This window comes from Sorex fumeus, unplaced genomic scaffold (genome assembly GCF_029834395.1).
Source record: "Sorex fumeus unplaced genomic scaffold, SorFum_2.1 ptg000102l, whole genome shotgun sequence".
Classification (NCBI taxonomy): domain Eukaryota; kingdom Metazoa; phylum Chordata; class Mammalia; order Eulipotyphla; family Soricidae; genus Sorex; species Sorex fumeus.
Genome location: NW_026606159.1, coordinates 737901 through 757539, shown reverse-complemented (window position 1 = coordinate 757539; position 19639 = coordinate 737901).

The window sequence follows — 19639 nt, the reverse complement described above, 5'->3', positions numbered from 1 at the left end:
CCTCCATGGCTCTCTGCTCAGGGCGGGGGGGGGGGCAGGGACTCTCCTGGGATCTCACCCTTCTGGATCTGCAGACAGCCTAGCCCTGCCCTGATTCCCGCTTGAACCCAGGGGCAGACCCAGGGAACCCTGTGGGACTGATGTCTGCTCTCCTCCCCCACATACCTGCACCCCCTCCCCCAATCCCCACTTCCGGTTCCAGCTGCAAGTAAACAGGTTGCCGCTTTGGCAGCCCAGCCCGGCTTGCTTTCCTCCCAGTTCCAAGGAGTCTCTTAATTTCAGCCCCTTCATGTGGAACTTGCAAAGCCTCCGTAGCTGATAACCATGGCAACGGCGGTGACCATCTGCAAAGAAGATGTTAACCTTTTGGAGCCTGCCGTCCACTTTGTGTGTCCCCACCGGAGCGGGCTGATGGGCTTTCGGGGACTTGGCAATCACGGGGCTCGCTGACCCAGGGAAGCCGCTGGCCGGGGGCATGGAGAAGCTTGGGACCGAAGGGGCCCGGGTCATGCCCCCTGCCGTCAGCCTGCGGTGGACTGGCGCCTGCAGTTGGCCAAGGAGAGAGGGGGCCAGGCTGCCTGGGAATCAGCCTCCGCCTTGCCCCCAAGCTGCAGGCTGAACTTTTGGAAATTGCCAAAGGTCTCGTCGCGGTCCCTGCCGCCTTCCCGGTGACCTTTTCAGCGTGCGTGAAAAATGTCGGGGGCCTGCTCCTTGGCCCCAGAATGGATTGTTGCTTGAGGCAGGTCAGCCAGGTTGGTTCCCTTCCCAGCTGGGGCACACCACCCCGATTTTCTGATCTCACCGCAGGGCCACGACGCTCACAGGGAGACGATGCTCGGGGGGCCCAGCACACGTGGGAGAGATTTGCATTTCCTGAGATTGAGGTTGGGGCAGGGAGCAGAGGTCGGGAGGCGTTTCAAGCTGGTCTCCGAGAGCCTCTGGCATCCTCTAACCAACCGAGCCTCAGGTTTTTCATCAGAGAAATGAGTGTCGTAGAGGCACTTGGCAGATGAAGGAGGAGATCGATGCTAAACGTGGGCAAGCAGGTAAGCGCTGCACGTGGCGTGTTGTACGTGCCCGCTGGGGGTCCGTTTGCGTCAGACCGTCTGCCTGCCCGTTCCCCGTCAGGAGGTGCAGCCGTGATGCCTGTCCTCATGGGCTACGCCCCTCGGACCGGTCATATGATATGGGGACCAGTTGGAGAGAGAGGTCCGCGTGTCAGGGGCTTGCCCAGCACGTGCCCGACCTGGGCTCTGAACCCTGTCACCCCATACTGTCACCCAAGCCCCACTAGGTGTTATCCCTGAGCCCAGAGCCAGGAGTAAGCCCCGAGCATCGCCAGGTATGGCCCTCCCGAATGACACCACAAATATCCCCAAGCTCAGACAGACAGGCCAAGAAGCAACCAGACGGGGTCGTGGGAGAGACTCACCATGCATGTATGAGGCCCCGGGTTCGACCCCCAGCACCACGTGCACCTCTCCCATCCTGTGGCGTGCCCGTCTCCTGCCATGTCACAGTAACGAGCGCAGCCACGACAGGGTGGCAGGGAAGGAAGGAAGAGACTTGGCCAGTGCAGCGGGTCTTCCCCAAAGAGAGGCGCAGAGCCATGAACTAGCTCGGAGGGACACCCTCCTCCTGCAAAGCAGGGATTCTCCTTGGGGGTCCCCCAGGCTCCCCACGAGGGGCGGTGGGCGAGGTCGGGAGACAGTTTGGCTGCTGCTTCTGGTAAGGCAAGCTGCTGGCATCTCTGCCAGAGATGGGCTGTCAGCCCGTAAGGAGCAGGGAAGGCACCGCCACGGAGAGTTCTCGGCCCCACGGCGTGCGCGAGACGCCAGAGCTCAGGAACGCGACCGGAACGCGTCTCGCTGTTCTCTGCCGTGGGTGAGAGGTCTCATCGCTGCTGTTTCGTGAGTCAGACGCTGCACTGCATGTTAATTTTTCACAGCCAGTGTCTGAGCTAATTCTCAGGGAATCCATTTTCTCAGCTCAGGAATCGGAGACTTGGAGACTGAAGAAGTATTCCCAAGAACACCCCGCCCCCGGAACCAGAAGTCAGGCTTAGAATCCAGGTCTGTCCCACTCTGGAGAGAACCAACCCCGCGTTCTCTCAGCATCCTATGCCATCTCAAACATCACCATTGGCGCAAGATCCAGGACTTGCCTGGACTGTCCATAGGACCTGTGGTGTGTGGGGCGGGGCGGATTAGCCTAAAGATTCAGAGAAAGATGCCAGCAGATGGCTCAGGAGATAAAGCCCCTAGCTTGTAAGGCTGAGAATTTTTTTTTATTTGGTTCTTTTTTAGGTCACATCCAGCGATGCACAAGGGTTACTTCTGGCTCATGCACTCAGAAATTACTCCTGGCGGTCCTCAGGGGACCTTATGGGATTCTGGGAATCGAACCCGGGTCGGCTGTGTGCAAGGCAAACGCCCTACCCGCTGTGCTATTGCTCCAGCCCCAATGAGGCTGAGTTTTGATGATTGCCCGCCGCTCAGTCAGAGATGCCCAGCTCTGCAAGTAAGTTCTGGCCACACAGGTGCATACTACCACAATTCCAACGTGTGATCCCCGGCCAGAACCCCAACTAAAAGGTTGCAGCAGGAATGTGGCCCCTGGCCAGGCTTCGCAGAAACCCCGAAGTGAGAATTGCAGCCATAATGTGCGTGATCCCTGGACTAAAGAGTGCACCGCCAGAGGCTGGAGTGATAGCACAGCAGGTAGGTGGTTTGCCTTGCACGCGGCCAACCCGGGTTCTGATTCCCAGCATCCCCTAGGGTCCTCCGAGCGCCGCCAGGAGTAATTACTGAGTGCAGAGCCAGGAGTAACGCCTGAGCATTGCCGAGTGTGACTCAAAAAGAAAAAAAAATAGAGAGCACCCCCAGCACCCCCAGCACATGAGAGACGCGGTCACGGCATTTGTCGTGTGTGCACTGCAACTAGGAGGAGGGCAGCCCAGAAAGAGCCACCAACCAGCTCATGAGGGACCCCCAGGAAGAGAAGAGAAGAGGGGGAGGAGGGGAGGCTTGGAACCTGCCCTGGCAGGTGCCAGCTGGATGGGGTCTTCCTTAGGGCAGGCGGGCAACCCCGGTCTGCCCACTTAATGTGGCGCTCCCACAGCGGGAGAAGGAATTGGAGGGACAGAGGGATGGAGAGCGGGTCCCCGCCCGACCCCTCAGGCCTCCCTGTGAGTTCTGCTCCTCACATCACAGCCTCTGATTTGCTCCCTTCACGCTGCAACTGCCTATCGGCCAGTGCTCACGGGCACTGCTCACTGAGCTGCTCTGCCCCTTGGCCGCTCCCTCTCGCATGTGCATGTCTCCCAGCAACCCACGGGAGGGTTGTGGTAGCTCCTCCCTCACACGTTTCACATCAAGGCCCCGAAAAGGATCAGACACGAGAGGGCTGGTCGCTGAACCCAGGTAATTCAATCGGCAGTTTTCGACTGAGACGTTATCAGAACAGGCAGGTGTTAGCTTGAGACGGTTTGGGTGGTCAAGGTTGGAGTGGCGGAAGGAGTGTGTGTGTGTGTGTGTGTGTGTGTGTGTGTGTGAGAGAGAGAGAGAGAGAGAGAGAGAGAGAGAGAGAGAGAGAGACTGTCATTGCATGTGTTGTGTGTATACCGCAGCTAGAAGGAGGGCATCCCAGGAAGAGCCACTGTTCAGCTCATAAGGGACCCCCAGTCTCCATGACGATGGGAACAGAGAAGGATCAGACACAAAAGGGCTGGTCACTGAATCCAGGTGTGTGCATGCATGGACACGCATGCATAGACACACATGCATGTACATACATATCCAAGCACTTGGACACACACATACACACACAACCACATCCAATGGCTAGAGACCAATCAGTCCATTCAACAGCTGCCCACTGGCAGAATCCAAATTAGCTGTGGGGTCAAGGTTCAGTACCTTGGACTCTACCTCAAACCCCCCCCCTCCCATTGTGTGTCAGCGGGCAGTGGGGTCCATAGGGGTGGATCGTGCTGGGCAAACACTTATTTACGGTTTCCTGTGGCTCTGTAGCACTGTCCTCCCATTGCTCATCGATTTGCTCAAGTGAGCACCAGTAACGTCTCCATGTGAGACTTGTTGTTACTGGTTTTGGCGTATCGAATGCGCCACAGGGAGCTCGCCAGGCTCTGCTGTGCAGGCAAGAAACTCTCAGTAGCTTGCCAGGTTCTCCGAGAGGGACAGAAGAATCGAACTCAGGTCAGCTGCGTGCAAGGCAAACACCTACCCGCTGTGCCATCGCTCCAGTCCTAAGCACAGAAAAGTTTCCTAAGAACAGAAAAACGCTTTTCCTGGTGCTTCAACACACACGCAAGCAGCACTCACGTGGAAGCTTCTCTTGTGAGTTGTTTCTCAGAATGGGATAACTCTGTGGCCAAAGTATGAGCAAGGCAGGAACATAAGCCTGGTCATGGCTCTCGCCTGTTCGTGGCTCTTGTAGCTTGATTTTTTTTTAAGATGGCCATTGGGAAGGCTAGGAGTGGGTCCTAGTGAAATATTCATGACCCCCATCTAGTTTCTAATTCAATTAAACGGTGTTAATGTAGTTAAGTGTGACAACGATTATTTTTGTTAATGAATATATTTAAATGCTTATCAGCAAAGGTGATAAGGAGTGTCCACAAGACCCAACCACAGACTTGAATTTCAAATGTGCTCTGAGGTTTAAAGGTTGTTTTTGGAAAGCTGTGAGCCACGTTCTGAATTTATAGAATGGGTAATTGCAGAATTAGCTATTCAGTTCCAAAGGCCGTCTTCCATTTTCTTGAGGATTCAAGACAGAGTCTTTTAAAAAGTGCAAGTTCATTGATTGCATTTGAAATAGGATTTGATTTATAAAAATTCAAATTATGGTGACTTTGCAGGGAGCCAAGGACAAGAAATGGGGCAAATTTTGGGCGTGCTGCTCCACAAAAGACAATATCGGTGCCCAGGTTGCCACAAGATTGTTCCAGGAACTAGAAGTTCTGTTCAAGGAACCTCTTTAATGGGGATCAAGTCACTTCTCTTCCTAAAAATCCCGCTTACTCTTTGGGGTAGATAGGTGAACAACAAGAGGAGGTTCTGGAGCTGGTATACCAGATGTCTAGACAGAGTCTTTCCTCCTCACACTGGCATTTAAACCATGTACTTGATGTTGCCGAGTTTTAAACCACAGTCATCAAAATGTGAAATTGCCTATTTTAAATTTTATAGTGTTTGCGTGACTTTTAAAAGATGGGTTTCTAACGTCAGGAGGAAAAATATCTCTTTTCCCGTTCTCAATCCTTCCTGCCACCAGCCAGTTAGCAATAGCACGATAGGCACCAGCCTTGTCACTAATGGGTTTGGTGTCAACATTCAGCTCTCACCAGCCCTATGATTTGAGACAAATCACTTAACCCATCAGCACCAGATCTTTCTTTCATGAAAGGAAAGCTATAATATCTGGCACTCCTTTCTAGATTGTTGCGGGGGGTTAGAGAGTTTTCCCTAACTGCCTAAGCATTAAGTGCCTATTAGTGTCTTGCCTTAAGTATCTGGTAGATGTGATGTGCCAGCAGTGCCAGTGATTGTGGTGGTGTAGTTTGTAGATAGTATTAATCCCAACTCTCCTATTGACTTCCAGACTAGTTAATGGCATATTCATCATATTGATGTGGCTTATCGAGACTTCTTGAAATGATGTCTGATGTCGCACAGTTGGTAACTGGTGGGCTTAAGATTCAAATCATATTGGTTTGATTCCAAAGAATAGACATGGTTACGTTCCTTCCACTTCCAATATAGATTCTGTTTCCCCTCAACTAGACTGAAATCTCTGTACAGTTCTCACCATTGCATTGAATAAAATCCACTCCCCCACTTTCTGTGTGTGTGTATGTTTTATAGCATCAATTCTTCTTTTTAAGATCATGTAAAAAATAGGACAGGAGGCTGTGAGGATGTATTGGGGGTTTGTGTCATCTGTGCTATTGGTGAGAAAGAGCTGGGGTTCTACGTCCCGCACGTGGGATCTATTCCTGCCAGAGACCTTTAAGGTCATGGCTAAACTTATAAATCTTATAAAACTTATAAAATTTATAAACTTATAAATGAGACTTATAAATCTCGCCCTTGTCTTAAGGTTTTCCATGGTAAATTCCTAGAAAAGCAGGAGGGAGTTAAAAGAACAGAGACTTTATTCTTTGTTGAGAATAACACAGCAAAGTGAGTCAGGGAAGGGTTTTGGCTCATGATCCTGGAAATTGCAGGAAGGTTCGAGCATAGCACTTCCTTAGGAGGTCCTAGGGATGGGACCTCCACAGTACTGGACTGTAGAGGGTGAAGGGATGGAATATCGCATAGGGTGCTTGTCTTGTACACAGCTGACGCAGGTTCAATCCCTGGACCCCATAGGGTCCCCAGAGCACAGCCAGGAGTGATCCCTGTCTCAGAGCCAGGATCAGCCCCTGAGCACTGCTGGATGTGGCCCCCAAAACACAGAAGGAAAAGAAAGAAAAGAAACACCGGAAAGAGGCCCTTAGGAACCTCACTGCTGAATCTGCTGGAAGAAGCCACTGAAGGCAAGACCATCACTTTAAATTCTGCTCAGATCACAGCCCCTGGGCCTTAAAAACATTGTGCTTAAGAAAAAGAAGCCCTTCCCAGGAGATCAGGATTCCACTTGGTTCAAGACCAGAATAGGTAAGCAACGGATGTCAAAAGTCTGCCTAAAGGAAAAGGCCAGAGGCGTGACAGGTTCAAATCCCGGCACCACACGGTCCCCTGAGCGCCCCTGGGAGCAACCTCTGAGCAACAAGCTGGGAGTGGCCCCTGAGCACCACTGACGGTGGCTTCCAAACACACAAACTACATAAAAGTAGCTGAGAGATTGCTTAGGATTGAAGAGGAGGCTGCTAACTGGGGACAAAGCTTCCTTCAGAGGTGATGAAATGAGCTAAAATTATGTTGAGAGCTGCAAGTTTGTGAACACACGAAAATGCACGGAATCATACACTCAAAGGGATGAGTCACATGGCAAGTATTTACATCTCTGAAACATGGAGAACAAAAGTCCCAGCAGCCCCTGCCAGCCATCGGTCACCGGCCGTGGGCTGCCTACTGCCCTCGCTCTCCATCTCGCCCTTTCTCAAAGTCTGTGGCATCGACTTCCTTATCCCACCCACCGTCCTGAGCTGACATCCACCGGGTCCCGGAGTTCCCAGAATGGCAAGCGTCTTGGAAGTTAAAGAGTGTTGCCTCCTCTGTCTTAGAGCACGCTGGTTCTCCTGCTCACTGTCATTTGTTTTTGTGTATCTTAGAGAGACCCGCGAAGCATTTAAGGAAGCTCCTCTCTCGACACCTCCCAGTCACCATCTGTTCTCACGGTTTCAGGCCCATTCAGGCCCACCCTGGGGACGGTTGGGAATCGGGAAGGGAAGTCACTTCAGCCATATGTCAAACATCCTGCCGTGTAGCCTGCAGGGAAACGAAGACTCATCCACAGCACCTGGGAGTTGATTGTGTATGTGTGTGTGTGTGTGGGGGGGGGGGCAGGAACTCAGCCAGAGTTGCTTACCTGTGAGATGCAGGGAAGGGTACTTGGGACCCGTCCACATGCTCGTCTCTGGAAAGGGTCAAGATTAGTGCTCTTGGCTTTGTTGAGCAAATGAAGCAAAATGGTATCAGTAGATCATTTATCTTGACATGCGGTAGCACTCCATGGAAATGATTCCTCTGGGCAAGAATTGAGTGCTGTGAGTGGGTAAGGGGATATACAGGATAGCCTTACAGTCCCTGCCATAATGACTAAGTGGGGGGAGGGGAGAGACAGAGACAGAGAGAGACAGAGACAGAGAGAGACACAGAGAGACACAGAGAGGAGGAGGAGGAGGAGGAGGAGGAGGAGGAGGAGGAGGAGGAGAAAGAAAGTTTTCCACAGAGGCAGACTGGGGGTGGAGGTGGGGTGGAAGGAAGGAAACTGGGGGCACAGGTGGTGAGAAATGTTCACTGGTGATGGGACAGATGTTGTAACATTGTTTGATTGAAACCCAATCATGGACAACATTATAACTATGTTTCTCACAGTGATTTGACATTATTTTTAAAATCACTTTATGATCAAAATCTGGGCTGGAGCGATAGCACAGTGGGTAGGGCATTTGCCTTGCACACAGCCAACATGGCCGACCCGAGTTCGATTCCTCCGCCCCTCTCAGAGAGCCCGGCAAGCTACCGAGAGTATCTCGCCCGCACAGCAAAGCTTGGCAAGCTACCCATGACGTATTCGATATGCCAAACACAGTAACAACAAGTCTCACGATGGAGACATTACTGGGCCCGCTCGAGCAAATCGATGAACAATGGGAGGACCGTGACTGTGACCGTGATCAAAAACTATTTCTAACCATCGCTATGGTTACATTGCGGTTGGGCAGTAAGTAGAGAGCCTGATCTCTTAGAAGTTCCCCAGAAATATTCACCTTCTAAGGAGACTCTCTGGAAACGATTCCCATGTCCTGCTGTCTTGATCCAGAGTTGAGATAACCAGGAGTCTACCTACTACAGGGGTCCTTCTGCCAGCCATGGTTTGAGGCATCAAAAGGGCTGAGCAGCTGACATTTAGTCATCGGGAGGCTGATTCCTTGATCCTTCCCTTTTTTCCATCTATCGAGTGATTTCAGGGAGAAGCAAAGCTGAGAGCTCAGAGCAGGACCCATTTACCTATGGGTTGAGGTAGTGTATGTGTGTGTGTGTGTGTGTGTGTGTGTGTGTGTGTGTGTGTGTGCAAGCTTGCGTGCATTTGAAACAGGCTGGTTTGCTTACCCACACCGAGCAAATGCCAGCCTGTTTGGGACGTACCCTGGCAAGCCTGAACACACATTTGTGTATGGTGGGTACCAAGCTGGAACTGACAAGCAGCCCTCCCCCTCCCCTGCCCTCCCGCCCTTCCCCACTCCCTCCCTCCATCTCTGCTCTACTTCCAGCCCCCGTCTTGCTGCCACGCCAGTGTCTGGAGGTGCGTGTGTCTGTGATCCCTGGACTAAGCCTGTGAGAGCCACGGAGATGAGTTGCTCCGAGTGGAAGAGATGTTGATAGACTTTCTTGGTGTCCCCAGAAAAAATTCACAGTCTCTGAGGCTGAACGTGGGGATTAAAGTATTTTGTCTAAGAAGTCCGTGGGAACCGGAGCCCAGCGAGGGTGAGAAGCTGGTTCAGAACTCCACCCGAAGGGCTCTGAGGCGAAGCTTCTGGGATGGCGCAAAGGTACCGCTTCTTTGCGGCTTCCCACCCCGCACCTTGGTTCAGGCAAACACTCCAAGGGACAGGGCCAGGAGATCCTCTGGCCTCTCTTAGCTGTGTGAAGAGAGGACAAATGTCCCAGCTGGGTGTGCTGCCACAGGCCTCCCGGCCTGAACCCTCCCCTCCCTGCTCCTCGCAGAAACAGCTCAGCTCACATTTCCAGTTCTCTAATAGAAGCACAAATGAGGTTTATGAACCATTAACCTTAGGTCAGTTTTCCAAAGTCTCAAAAAAGCATTTTAAAACAATTAATTACTCTGCTTCACTGGAAACAGATTGTAGATCAGTGCAATCAGGCAGATGCTGGTGGAGAAACGTTGCAGGGAGATGGACGGTAGGCTTCCACCCCAGAAATTTTGTGGGGGCGGGGGTGTCGGGCTTCCTTCTCCAGTGCCCACCCCCTTCATGGTAGGATCATTTCAAAACAAGAAGCAAGGCTTGGGGCTGGAAGCACAGCGGGTAGGGTGTTTGCCTTGCTTGAGGCCAACCCGGGTTCGATTCCCAGCATCCCATAGGGTCCCCCAGACTCTGCCAGGAGTCATTCCTGAGTGCATGAGTCAGGGGTAATTCCTGTGCATCGCTGGGTGTGACCCAAAAGGAAAAAAAAAAGAAGCAAGGCTGGGGCTGGGGTGATACAGCACAGTGGGTAGGGCATTTGCCTTGCATGCAGCCAACCCGGGTTCGATTCTCAGTATCCCATATGGTCCCTTGAGCACCGCCAGGAGTAATTCCTGAGTGCATGAGCCAGGGGTAACCCCTGTCCGTTGCCGGGTGTGACCCAAAAAGAAAAAAAAAAAAGAAAAAGCAAGGCTTCTTCCTAGCTTCTTCTTAATGTTGTGAGGTTTTACTCTGATTTTCCACCGAGCCCAGAGGAAGGTCAGTTCCCAGTAAATCAATTTTTTGTCTAAGATCCTTTGGCTTAAGAGCCTACTCACTCAGTTCTGTCCTTTGAGACGAATCTTCTATTACTTAGGACCAACAAGAGCTGATTAGCGAGATCCAGACGGGCTGAGCCACCAGCTCCCTCTGACAATTTCTCAGAGCTCTTGGAGCAGAGGAGAATGGTCAGTCAGGCGAGAGAATGCCTGTCCCCTCTGTCCCAGCTCTGCCACCCCTCTGCTATAGCGACTGTGGGGAGGCAGCTCCCTGACCAGAGTGCCAGCTTGCGTCATCCACACAGAGAAGGAACTGGACCAGCTCTCAGATGTCTTCTGCTGACCTCCATTGACGGTTCCACCAGTCTATTCTGTAGCTCCCGAAAGATTACATCTCTAGGGGCTAGAGTGATAGCACAGCGGGTAGGGCATTTGCCTTGCACACGGCTGACCCGGGTTCGAATCCCAGCATCCCATATGGTCCCCTGAGCACCGCCAGGAGAATTCCTGAGTGCAGAGCCAAGAGTAACCCCTGAGCATTGCTGAGTGACCCAAAAAAGAAAAAACTCAGCAGGTAGGGCTTTTGCCTTGCATGAGGCTGACCCGGGTTTGATTCCCAGCATCCCATAGGGTCCCCCCCCAGCACAGCCAGGAGTCATTCCCGAGTGCAAAGTCAGGAGTAACCCCTGAGTATCGCCGGGTTTGACCCGTCACTGTCACTGTCACTGTCGTCCTGTTGTTCATCGATTTTCTCGAGCGGGCCCAGTAACGTCTCCATGGTGAGACTTGTTACTGTGTCTGGCATTTCGAATACGTCACGGGGAGCTTGCCAGGCTCTGCCGTGCGGGCGAGATCCTCTTGGTAGCTTGCCGGGCTCTCCGAGAGGGGCGGAGGAATCGAACTCGGGTCAGCCATGTTGGCTGCGTGCAAGGCAAACGCCCTACCCGCTGTGCTATTGTTCCAGCCCAAAAAGGAAAAAAAAGATTAAATCTCTAAAATCTAGGTAGGTATCCATGCATACTATAACCAAATAATCGAGTCCTAGACCAAAATTTCGTATAATAAAGCCTGGAAGGTAGAGCATAGAGGATTGGAAGGTATTATGCAGGGCTTGTCTTTGTAGCATGTGAGGGGACAGATTTGTAGATTTCTGATGAGCTTTGACATTACTAAGAAAATAGAGCTGGTATTTGTATTTGTATTTATGTATATATGTCACGATCACGATCACGATCATCCTGTTGTCCGTCGATTGTCTTGAGCAGGCACCAGTAACGTCTCCTTGTACCTAACCCTGAGATTTTAAAAGAGCCATTTCAATGCTCTTTCAGGATTAGGAGGATGAGACCCATCATCGTTACTGGTATTTGGCCTATTGAGTACGGCACGGGAAGTTTGCCAGACTCTGCCATGCGGGCAGGATACTTTTGATAGCCTCCCAGGTTCTCCAAAGGAAAAATAAGATAATAAGATGTCTCAGCCGCGTGTTTCTGGGAGCTGGGTTTTATAGTCTCTGCGTCTTGGCCGTTGATGGGACCAACCTAGTGCTGGCGGCAGCTGGTGGGTGTGACACCTACCTACTGGAAGACGGGGGGTCTGGGTGGAGAAGGCCAGTCCCAATCAGAGTAGGCTTGGAGACCTCGGCCCCGAGACCCGCATGCCTGGGTTCCTCTGCCAGTTCTTTCATGCATGAGGCCCGTCTGGACGTGTGGGGAGAGTGGTCCCAGGATGGCCGTGGCTGGCTCCAGAGGTCCTCAGCTGCTGGGGCTCTGCTCAGGGCGGGGTGGGGTGGGGGAGAGAAACTCAACCCTTCCCCCTCCAAGGGGCCCCGGTGGGGACAGCCAGGTGCGGGGGCAGGAGACTGTGTGTATATATATATATATATATATCGATTTTCTCGAGCAGGCCCAGTAACGTTTCCATATATATATATATATATATATATATATATATATATATATATCTGGAGCGATAGCACAGCGGGAGGGCGTTTGCCTTGCACGCAGCCAACATGGCCGACCCGAGTTCGATTCCTCCGCCCCTCTCGGAGAGCCCGGCAAGCTACCGAGAGTATTCGATATGCCAGACACAGTAACAACAAAGTCTCCAATGGAGACGTTACTGGGCCCACTCGAGCAAATCGACGAACAACGGGAGGGCCTTTACTTTTACATATATATATATATATATATATATTAAAAGTATAAAAGGGGAAGGCAGACATATTTCCTTGGACAAATTAAAGTACGAAAGAATAATTACTCAGCAAAATCTACAAAAGAGAACTCGCAAGAACAGATGAAAATATAGTAGCAACTGTAAATAAAGATGACAAGAATAAAACCAAGCACAGACTGATCCCAGTGGTTACAGTAAATATAAATAACTTAATTTCTCCTATAAAAGACAAATAAATGCCAAGGGGATTTTTAAAGGGATGTTTAACTATAGTATATTGCTTAGGGAATCTAAATAAAACAATAAGAAAAAAGGTTGGACGTAAGTGTAAGCTATATATATCAAATTGGGCTGGCAACTTTCTTTTCCAGGGAGGGATTTTGTTTCATGGATACATTCCACTGTTTTTCATTCTCCCCCTATTAAAATACCCTTGTTTTGTAAAACACAACTAGGTCAACTCCTAAAGTATTTTGAAATTTTTACTCTTGTGGAAAAAAGAAAACGCCCAGTCTGAACCTAGGGAAAAACTTGCTCTGGGATGATAAGGAGTCAAGCTCAGAAATTCAAAAGATGAGGGGGCTGGAGTGGCTAGGGCGTTTGCCTTGCACGCGGCTGACCCGGGTTCGATTCCCAGCATCCCATATGGTCCCTTGAGCTTTGCCAGGAGTAATTCCTGAATGCAGAGCCAGGAGTAACCTCTGAGCATCGCTGGGTGTGACCCCAAAAAGAGAAAAATAAAGAAATTTGAAAGATGACGGGGTATACCTGCCGGTTCCCGACTTTGTTCCAGGCTCACACTTGAGTCAACCCAAGTTCTGATGTTACTGTTTTGGTTTGGTCATGTGAAAGCCAAGTTCCAGTGATTGAAAGGTATGTGAAAGACATATAACACATAAAACACGTGCCTTGTAGCTGCCCGGTTATTGAAATGGGCTTGGAACCCGTTCCTCCCGAATCCTTCAGACATTCAGCTTCTTTTCTAGAAAGATTGTTTTTGAAGCACCGACTCTAGTTCCCCACTGACCCAGAGAGCCTGATTCTAGGCTGGTCTGCCCATCCCCTCTCCCCCAACAGAAACCCACGTTTGAGACCGTGCCTCGGCCAAGTGCCCTAAAATGCCACAGCCCCCATTTTTATTCCATAGCTGAGGATGCTTTGGTCCAGAGGGGCAGAGTGATGCCCCTGGCTGAGTTAGGATGAGCGCCCTGAGGTAGAACTCTCCTATGTCATGTTGAGACCACAGAGAACCCACCTCAGACTGAATTTGATTACTTATTAATGAAAAATGAAGGTCAGAACCAGGTCCTGGAGTGACCTGGCTCAGGTGACCCCAACTCAGGTGACAGTTTATGTCATGAAAGCAAAGTCCGTCGGTGAGGATGTTGTCCTCCGGGTTGGTTTCATTCCCAACCCCCAAGCGGCCAGCCTCTTCAGCACCACCCACAAAGGTCACTCCCTGTCTCCTGAGCCTGGGCCTCTCATCATTTTATTTTAAAATATTAAAAACTGCCTTTTTAAAACAACAATAACAACAACAACATTTTTTTAGTTGAGTCACCGTGATATATGTAGTTACAAAGCTGTTCATGATCAGGATTCAGTCATATGATGTTCCAACCTGTCCCTCCACCAGTGTCCATTTCCCACCACTAATGACCCCAGTTTCCCTCCTGCCAACCCCTATACCCCCCCTCCAAGCTTGCCTCTACGGCTCTAAGGCAGGCACTTTCCTTCTCTCTATTTCTGTTTCTCTATCTCTCTGTCTGTCTCTGTCTGTCTCTGTTTCTGTCTCTCTGTCTCTGTCTGTCTCTGTTTCTTTCTGTCTCTGTGCTATCTGTCTATCTGTCTCTGTCTCTGTCTGTCTCTGTGTCTCTCTGTCTGTCTATCTGTCTCTGTCTCTGTCTGTCTCTGTGTCTCTCTGTCTCTCTCTGTCTCTCTCTGTCTCTGTCTCTGTCTCTCTCTCTCCCCATCCTGGGCACTATGGTCTGCATCACGGATACTGGAAGCTTATTGTGTTTTGTCCTTTGCCTGCTTTCAGCACACAGTTCCTATCCAGAGCGATCATTCCCAACTACCTTTGCCATAATATCAACCTCTCCTCTTGGCTATCAAAAGTCCCCTTATGCCCCATTGGCTCGGCTTGGCTCATGTGACCAGCCCCCCACCCAGTGCTGTCTCCAGAGGGATGGGCGGCTGGGAGGGTCTCTAATGTGTGAGGTCTGAGCCTCAAGCCTGCCCTGGAGTAGAGCGTGCATTCAGTTCCCCTCCCTAGCTCTTGGGCTAATTGTCAGAGAGAACGGTTGCCCAGAGGAAAACAACTGGCCTCCACAGAGAGAAAGGGTGAGTGTATGTCCTGGATCACGACACGTGTTCATTCCTCCACTCAAAGAAGTGACTGACCCTAAACCAGCCACCTGCTTTCCTGTCAGGAGCCACCAGGAGAAGCTCCTTCTATTCAGAGGGTTGTTTTTTGGTTTGTTTGCTTTTGGAATGTTGCCTGAAGGGCACTGGTGAGGGATGGCAATGGTGAAGCCATTGTTCATTGCTCTGTCATCATCTATTGCAAGGCCCCAACCCAGCCAGAGCAGCAGCTGTCTGGGGTGACAAATCCTTTGATGAATTGAAGCCTTCCAGGTTGCCAGGCACTGACCCTGCTCCAATCATTGGTTGTGAAAAATCGATGGCGAATATGGAACCTGAGATAATAGTCTTAACTCTAGATACTTTCGGAATTGGCCAGCCAGAGTATCAAATTCAGACGGATTCCCAGCTGGAGAGACAGTACAGTGGGGAAGGCATCGGGTTTGCACACAACTGACCCGGGTTCGATCACTGGCACCACATAGGGTCCCCTGAGCCCACCAGGAGTGATCCCTGAGCACAGAGCCAGGAGTGAGTCCTAAAGCACCGCTGGGTGTAGCCCATAAACAAACAAAGCAAAAGCCAACAAACCAGTTCTCATCTTCCGGTTGCTGTGGTGTGTTTTACCAGCACTGAGCTGGAGTGATAGCACAGTGGGTGGGGCCTTTGCCTTGCACATGGCTGACCCGGGTTCAATTCCTCCGTCCCTCTCGGAGAGCTGGGCAAGCTACCGGGAGTATCCCACCCTCATGGCAGAGCCTGGCAAGCTCCCCGTGGCGTATTCGATATGCCAAAAACAGTAACGAGTCTCACAATGGAGACGTCACTGGTGCCCGCTCGAGCAAATCAATGAACGAGAGGACAGTGCTACAGTGTTACAGCATTGTTCTAGTTCTTCTTGTTCTAGTTCTTTACGTCTTTTGCTAAATTGCTAAGAATCAGGTGGAGGTGGTTCAGGGGTCTGCCGTGACCATGGGCACTGGGTTGGTAGAACAACATACATTCGAAGAGTGTGAGCCTATATTCATAAAACACACCGCACACAATCATGTATGACTGATATTCGAAAGGAAGAGGCATAACCGGGGTGGGGTGAAGTCGCACTACCAGATTTGGGGGTGTATTGCAGAACCTCAGTCATTTTTTATTGCCTCTTAAAGGCCATTATATCTTAGCACATTCCTTAGAGAACTCAGTCTTCCTCGATTCCAATCCTGTAGTCTGTATGATCTTGAAAACGTTAGAACGAATGAAGATCTGGGACCCATACGATCATAATATTTTCTAGCTGATGAGAATATTGCAAACAAGTTGAATACATCGGAAACCTAACCTTGGAATTTGGACATGGAAAGCCAGTGGAAATTTATTTTCACCTTTATAAACTACAGGTTGCAAATATCACCCTCCCTCCCTACACACACACACACTCACACACACACACACACACACACACACACACAAACTGTTGGAGACTTTGGGGGATGGCAGGTAGAAAAGATGAGAAAGAGAGAGAGGGGAGAGAGAGAGAGAGAGAGAGAGAGAGAGAGAGAGAGAGAGAGAGAGAGAGAGAGAGAGAATCCAGCACTTGAATGACAAGGAGGCTTCTGAATGCACATTTCCGTTTTCATCCAACGGCCTTATTAGAGGAAGCTTCTCTCCAATTCTGACAATCGGTTGATGTTAAATCCTTATGGAGTAGAATAGCCAAACCGGATTTTTTCCTCCTTTAGCTGAAGAATCTGCCAGCTGCTCTTCAGTCTGGTGGGAAGAGGAGGTCAATTCAGAGCAGATGTTGGTATTCTCTCTTCAATATGCAGATCTCTGCCTAACGGGCCCACATTGAATCGCCATTGTGGGGAGGTCTTGGGTTTGACTTAGAGAAGACACTCACGTAGGCTCCGTTTCAAAGTGCTGTCTCCTTTGCAGAGGGAAGCAAGTGGAGCCCAGTCAGACAACCTGCTTGCTCAACATTCCTGCAACACTTCCTCCAGATTATTTCACTGAGGAAACACTGGCCACAGCCTGAGGGGACTTGACTAAGCTTCCTTCAGGAGGGCCGTGGCGTGGCTGGGAGGGGCAGGCGTGGCTGAGAGCAGTCATGACCACACAGATGTGGACTTTTTTTTCTGGCATAAACTCCAGAAAGACCTAAGAGGTTGGTACTAGGGCTCCAAAAGTAGCTGCCCTAGAAGGATTTTTGGTTCAGTCGTCGTCCCCTACCCCACCCCCAGGGAAAGCAACTGTGTGTTCATTGCTACTAAGGGCCAAAGCATCCAAGTTTCCGACCCAGGCAGAACCCATCTCTCTCTGCAAGCTGTTCTTTGCCTGTGCTGCAGCTGGTGAGCGGCTGTTTGGAGGTCTCGTGAGTATCATTCTTCCTTCCTACTTCCTAGGAGAGAGACCAGGGGCCTGGCGCCTCTCTCTCTCTCTCTCTCTCTCTCTCTCTCTCTCTCTCTCTCTCTCTCTCTCTCTCTTTCCTTTTGGTCATTGTGGTTTGTGGCTACACGTACTGTCAGGTTATCGTGTATATCCCTGTATTACTTTTAGCACTCAGTTCTTATCCAGAGTGATCATTTCCAACTGTCATTGTCATAGTGATCCCTTCTCTATCCTAACTGCCTTTTTCCCCCTTCCCCCACTCGTGACAAGCTTCCAGCTGTGGGCTGGTCCTCCTGGCCCTTATTTCTATTGTCCATGGGTAACAATCTCATAAAAATCAATTTTTATATTTTTTATGCATTCTTCTATCAAGACTTGAGAGTTCTTGGTAAACATTTATAATCTGTAAAATGCAATCCTCACAAGGATTATCGACTTTATATTCTTGCAGTCTATAATTTGTTACTACATAGTGACTGGGTTGGTTGTTCTTGCTTAGGAGTTTTCTAGAAACAAAGTACTATATGACATAATACAATAGTTCATAAGTTTATACTTTCAACTGAAGTCAGGATTCTTGTATCTAAACTCTTCTCCGTTACCAACATGTCACCATGCCCTTTCCTACTTTTGGGGGTATTGTTTTGGTTGGTTGTCTGTTTTCTTTATTTTGTTTGGGGACCACATCTGGCTGTGCTTAGGGCTTTCTCCAGACTCTGCACTCAAATATCACTCCTAACGGGGTGTGGGGCACCGTATGAGATGCTGGGGATTGAACCTGGATCAGCCACATGCAAGGCAAGTACCCTACCTGCTATACTATCTCTCCAGCCCCCAAGAGTCCAAGTTGTCAGAGGCACAGAGAGTGATAGGATTCAACTAAATCAGTAGAGGGGCCAGAGCGATAGTACAGTGGGGAGGGTGTTTGCCTTGCCCATGGCCCAACCTGGGGTTGATCCCCAGCATCCCAGGTGGTCCTTTGAGCACCACCAGCAGTAATTTTTAAAAAATTTTTATTAGTGAGACACCATGAGGTACAGTTGTAGACTTACAAATTTTTGTGCTTGGGTTTCAATTGTACAATGATCAAACACCCATCCCTCCACCAGTGCCCATTTCCCACCACCACGGGTCCCAGTATCCCTCCCACCCCCATCCCTCCACCAGTGCCCATTTCCCACCACCATGGATCCCAATATCTCTCCCACCTCCCATGCCCCCCATCCCATTTGAGTGCAGAGCCAGGAGTAACTCCTGAACATCATTGGGTGTGACCCCCAAAAGCAAAAATAAATAAAAATAAACTAGTGTATCCCAATGGGGTCACCCTATTGCTCAGATTCCTGGGAAGGCTGGAATAATCAATGGGGTGAGTAGGGAGAGTAGCCTTGAATGTAACTGGGGGGTCACACTTTCTGTTTGTCGGCTTAAGGTAGATTTCCAGGGAGTTTTGGGGTATTTAATTTTATTTTTTTGGTATTTTTTCCTCCAAAAGGGTGATGATAGGTCACATCAATTTGTGAGTTTGGGAATAGACCATCATTTCCAACCTGTTTCATCCCACTGAGTTATTCTCATAACCAAAAGGTGGCATGCGCTATTTTAATTCTGAAAACATACAAATTTTCAGAATTAAACTAACTAAGGCTGTCCCCATTTTGATTAATGAAAACATATGCCCTTCCTGTTCTGCCTCTGTCCCCACCCCCAAGTTTACTAGATATTGCTGACCTATGAGTAAAGCGATCTGTCTCCGCCACCCAGCTCTCTACACGTTGACAGACTTACTTAACCCCCCTCCGGAGCTGCAGTTGTACTGAAGATACACGTTGCCTAGCACCCTCACATTTTGTTCTTGTTTTGTCTTCCTTTGATTGGTCCCTGTCATCACCTCTTTAGGGCTCCTTGGCAGCCACTGTGCCACTTCCCTGGAGTCATTTGACTTATCTGAAACTCTTCCCAGAGGGCATCACCCAGCTGTTTTGCTTTGATCAGTTGGGTCTGTTCCCTTCATACTGAAAAAAAAAAATCAATTCTGCTGCATAGAAATCCTTGGCACATGCATAGAGTGTCTTAAATATATTGTTCCATTTTCTTCTATCATAAAGCCTGGCTTTCAATCCCTGATAATGACCTAATTTTCATTCCCTTAAAAGTCACCTGGTTCTTCTATGCGAGATGCCGAAGAAGGATTCCTCCAGCCCCAGTGCGTGCTGGCCTATGCCTTTGCTATCGATCAGGCCGGATCAATATTCTCAGGTAGACCCCGTGCTTCTTCAAATCGTAGTCTTCAATGAGTGCTTGAGAGCCCAGGAAGTTGCCTTGGAAGACGGTGTGTCGTAGTTCTTCTGTTCCCCCGCTTTGGTTCTCGTCTTTGTAAATGTGGCCATTTGTGTGTCTAGTCTTCTTTGCTGTGATGCCATGATCGTCGCTACCCATCCCCTCTCCCTTTGCTGTTCCTTCTTTAAAGTTGTGGTAATAGGGGCTGGAGAGATAGCACAGTGGGTAGGGCGTTTTCCTTGCACGCGGCCGACGCGGCTTCGATTCCCAGCATCCCATA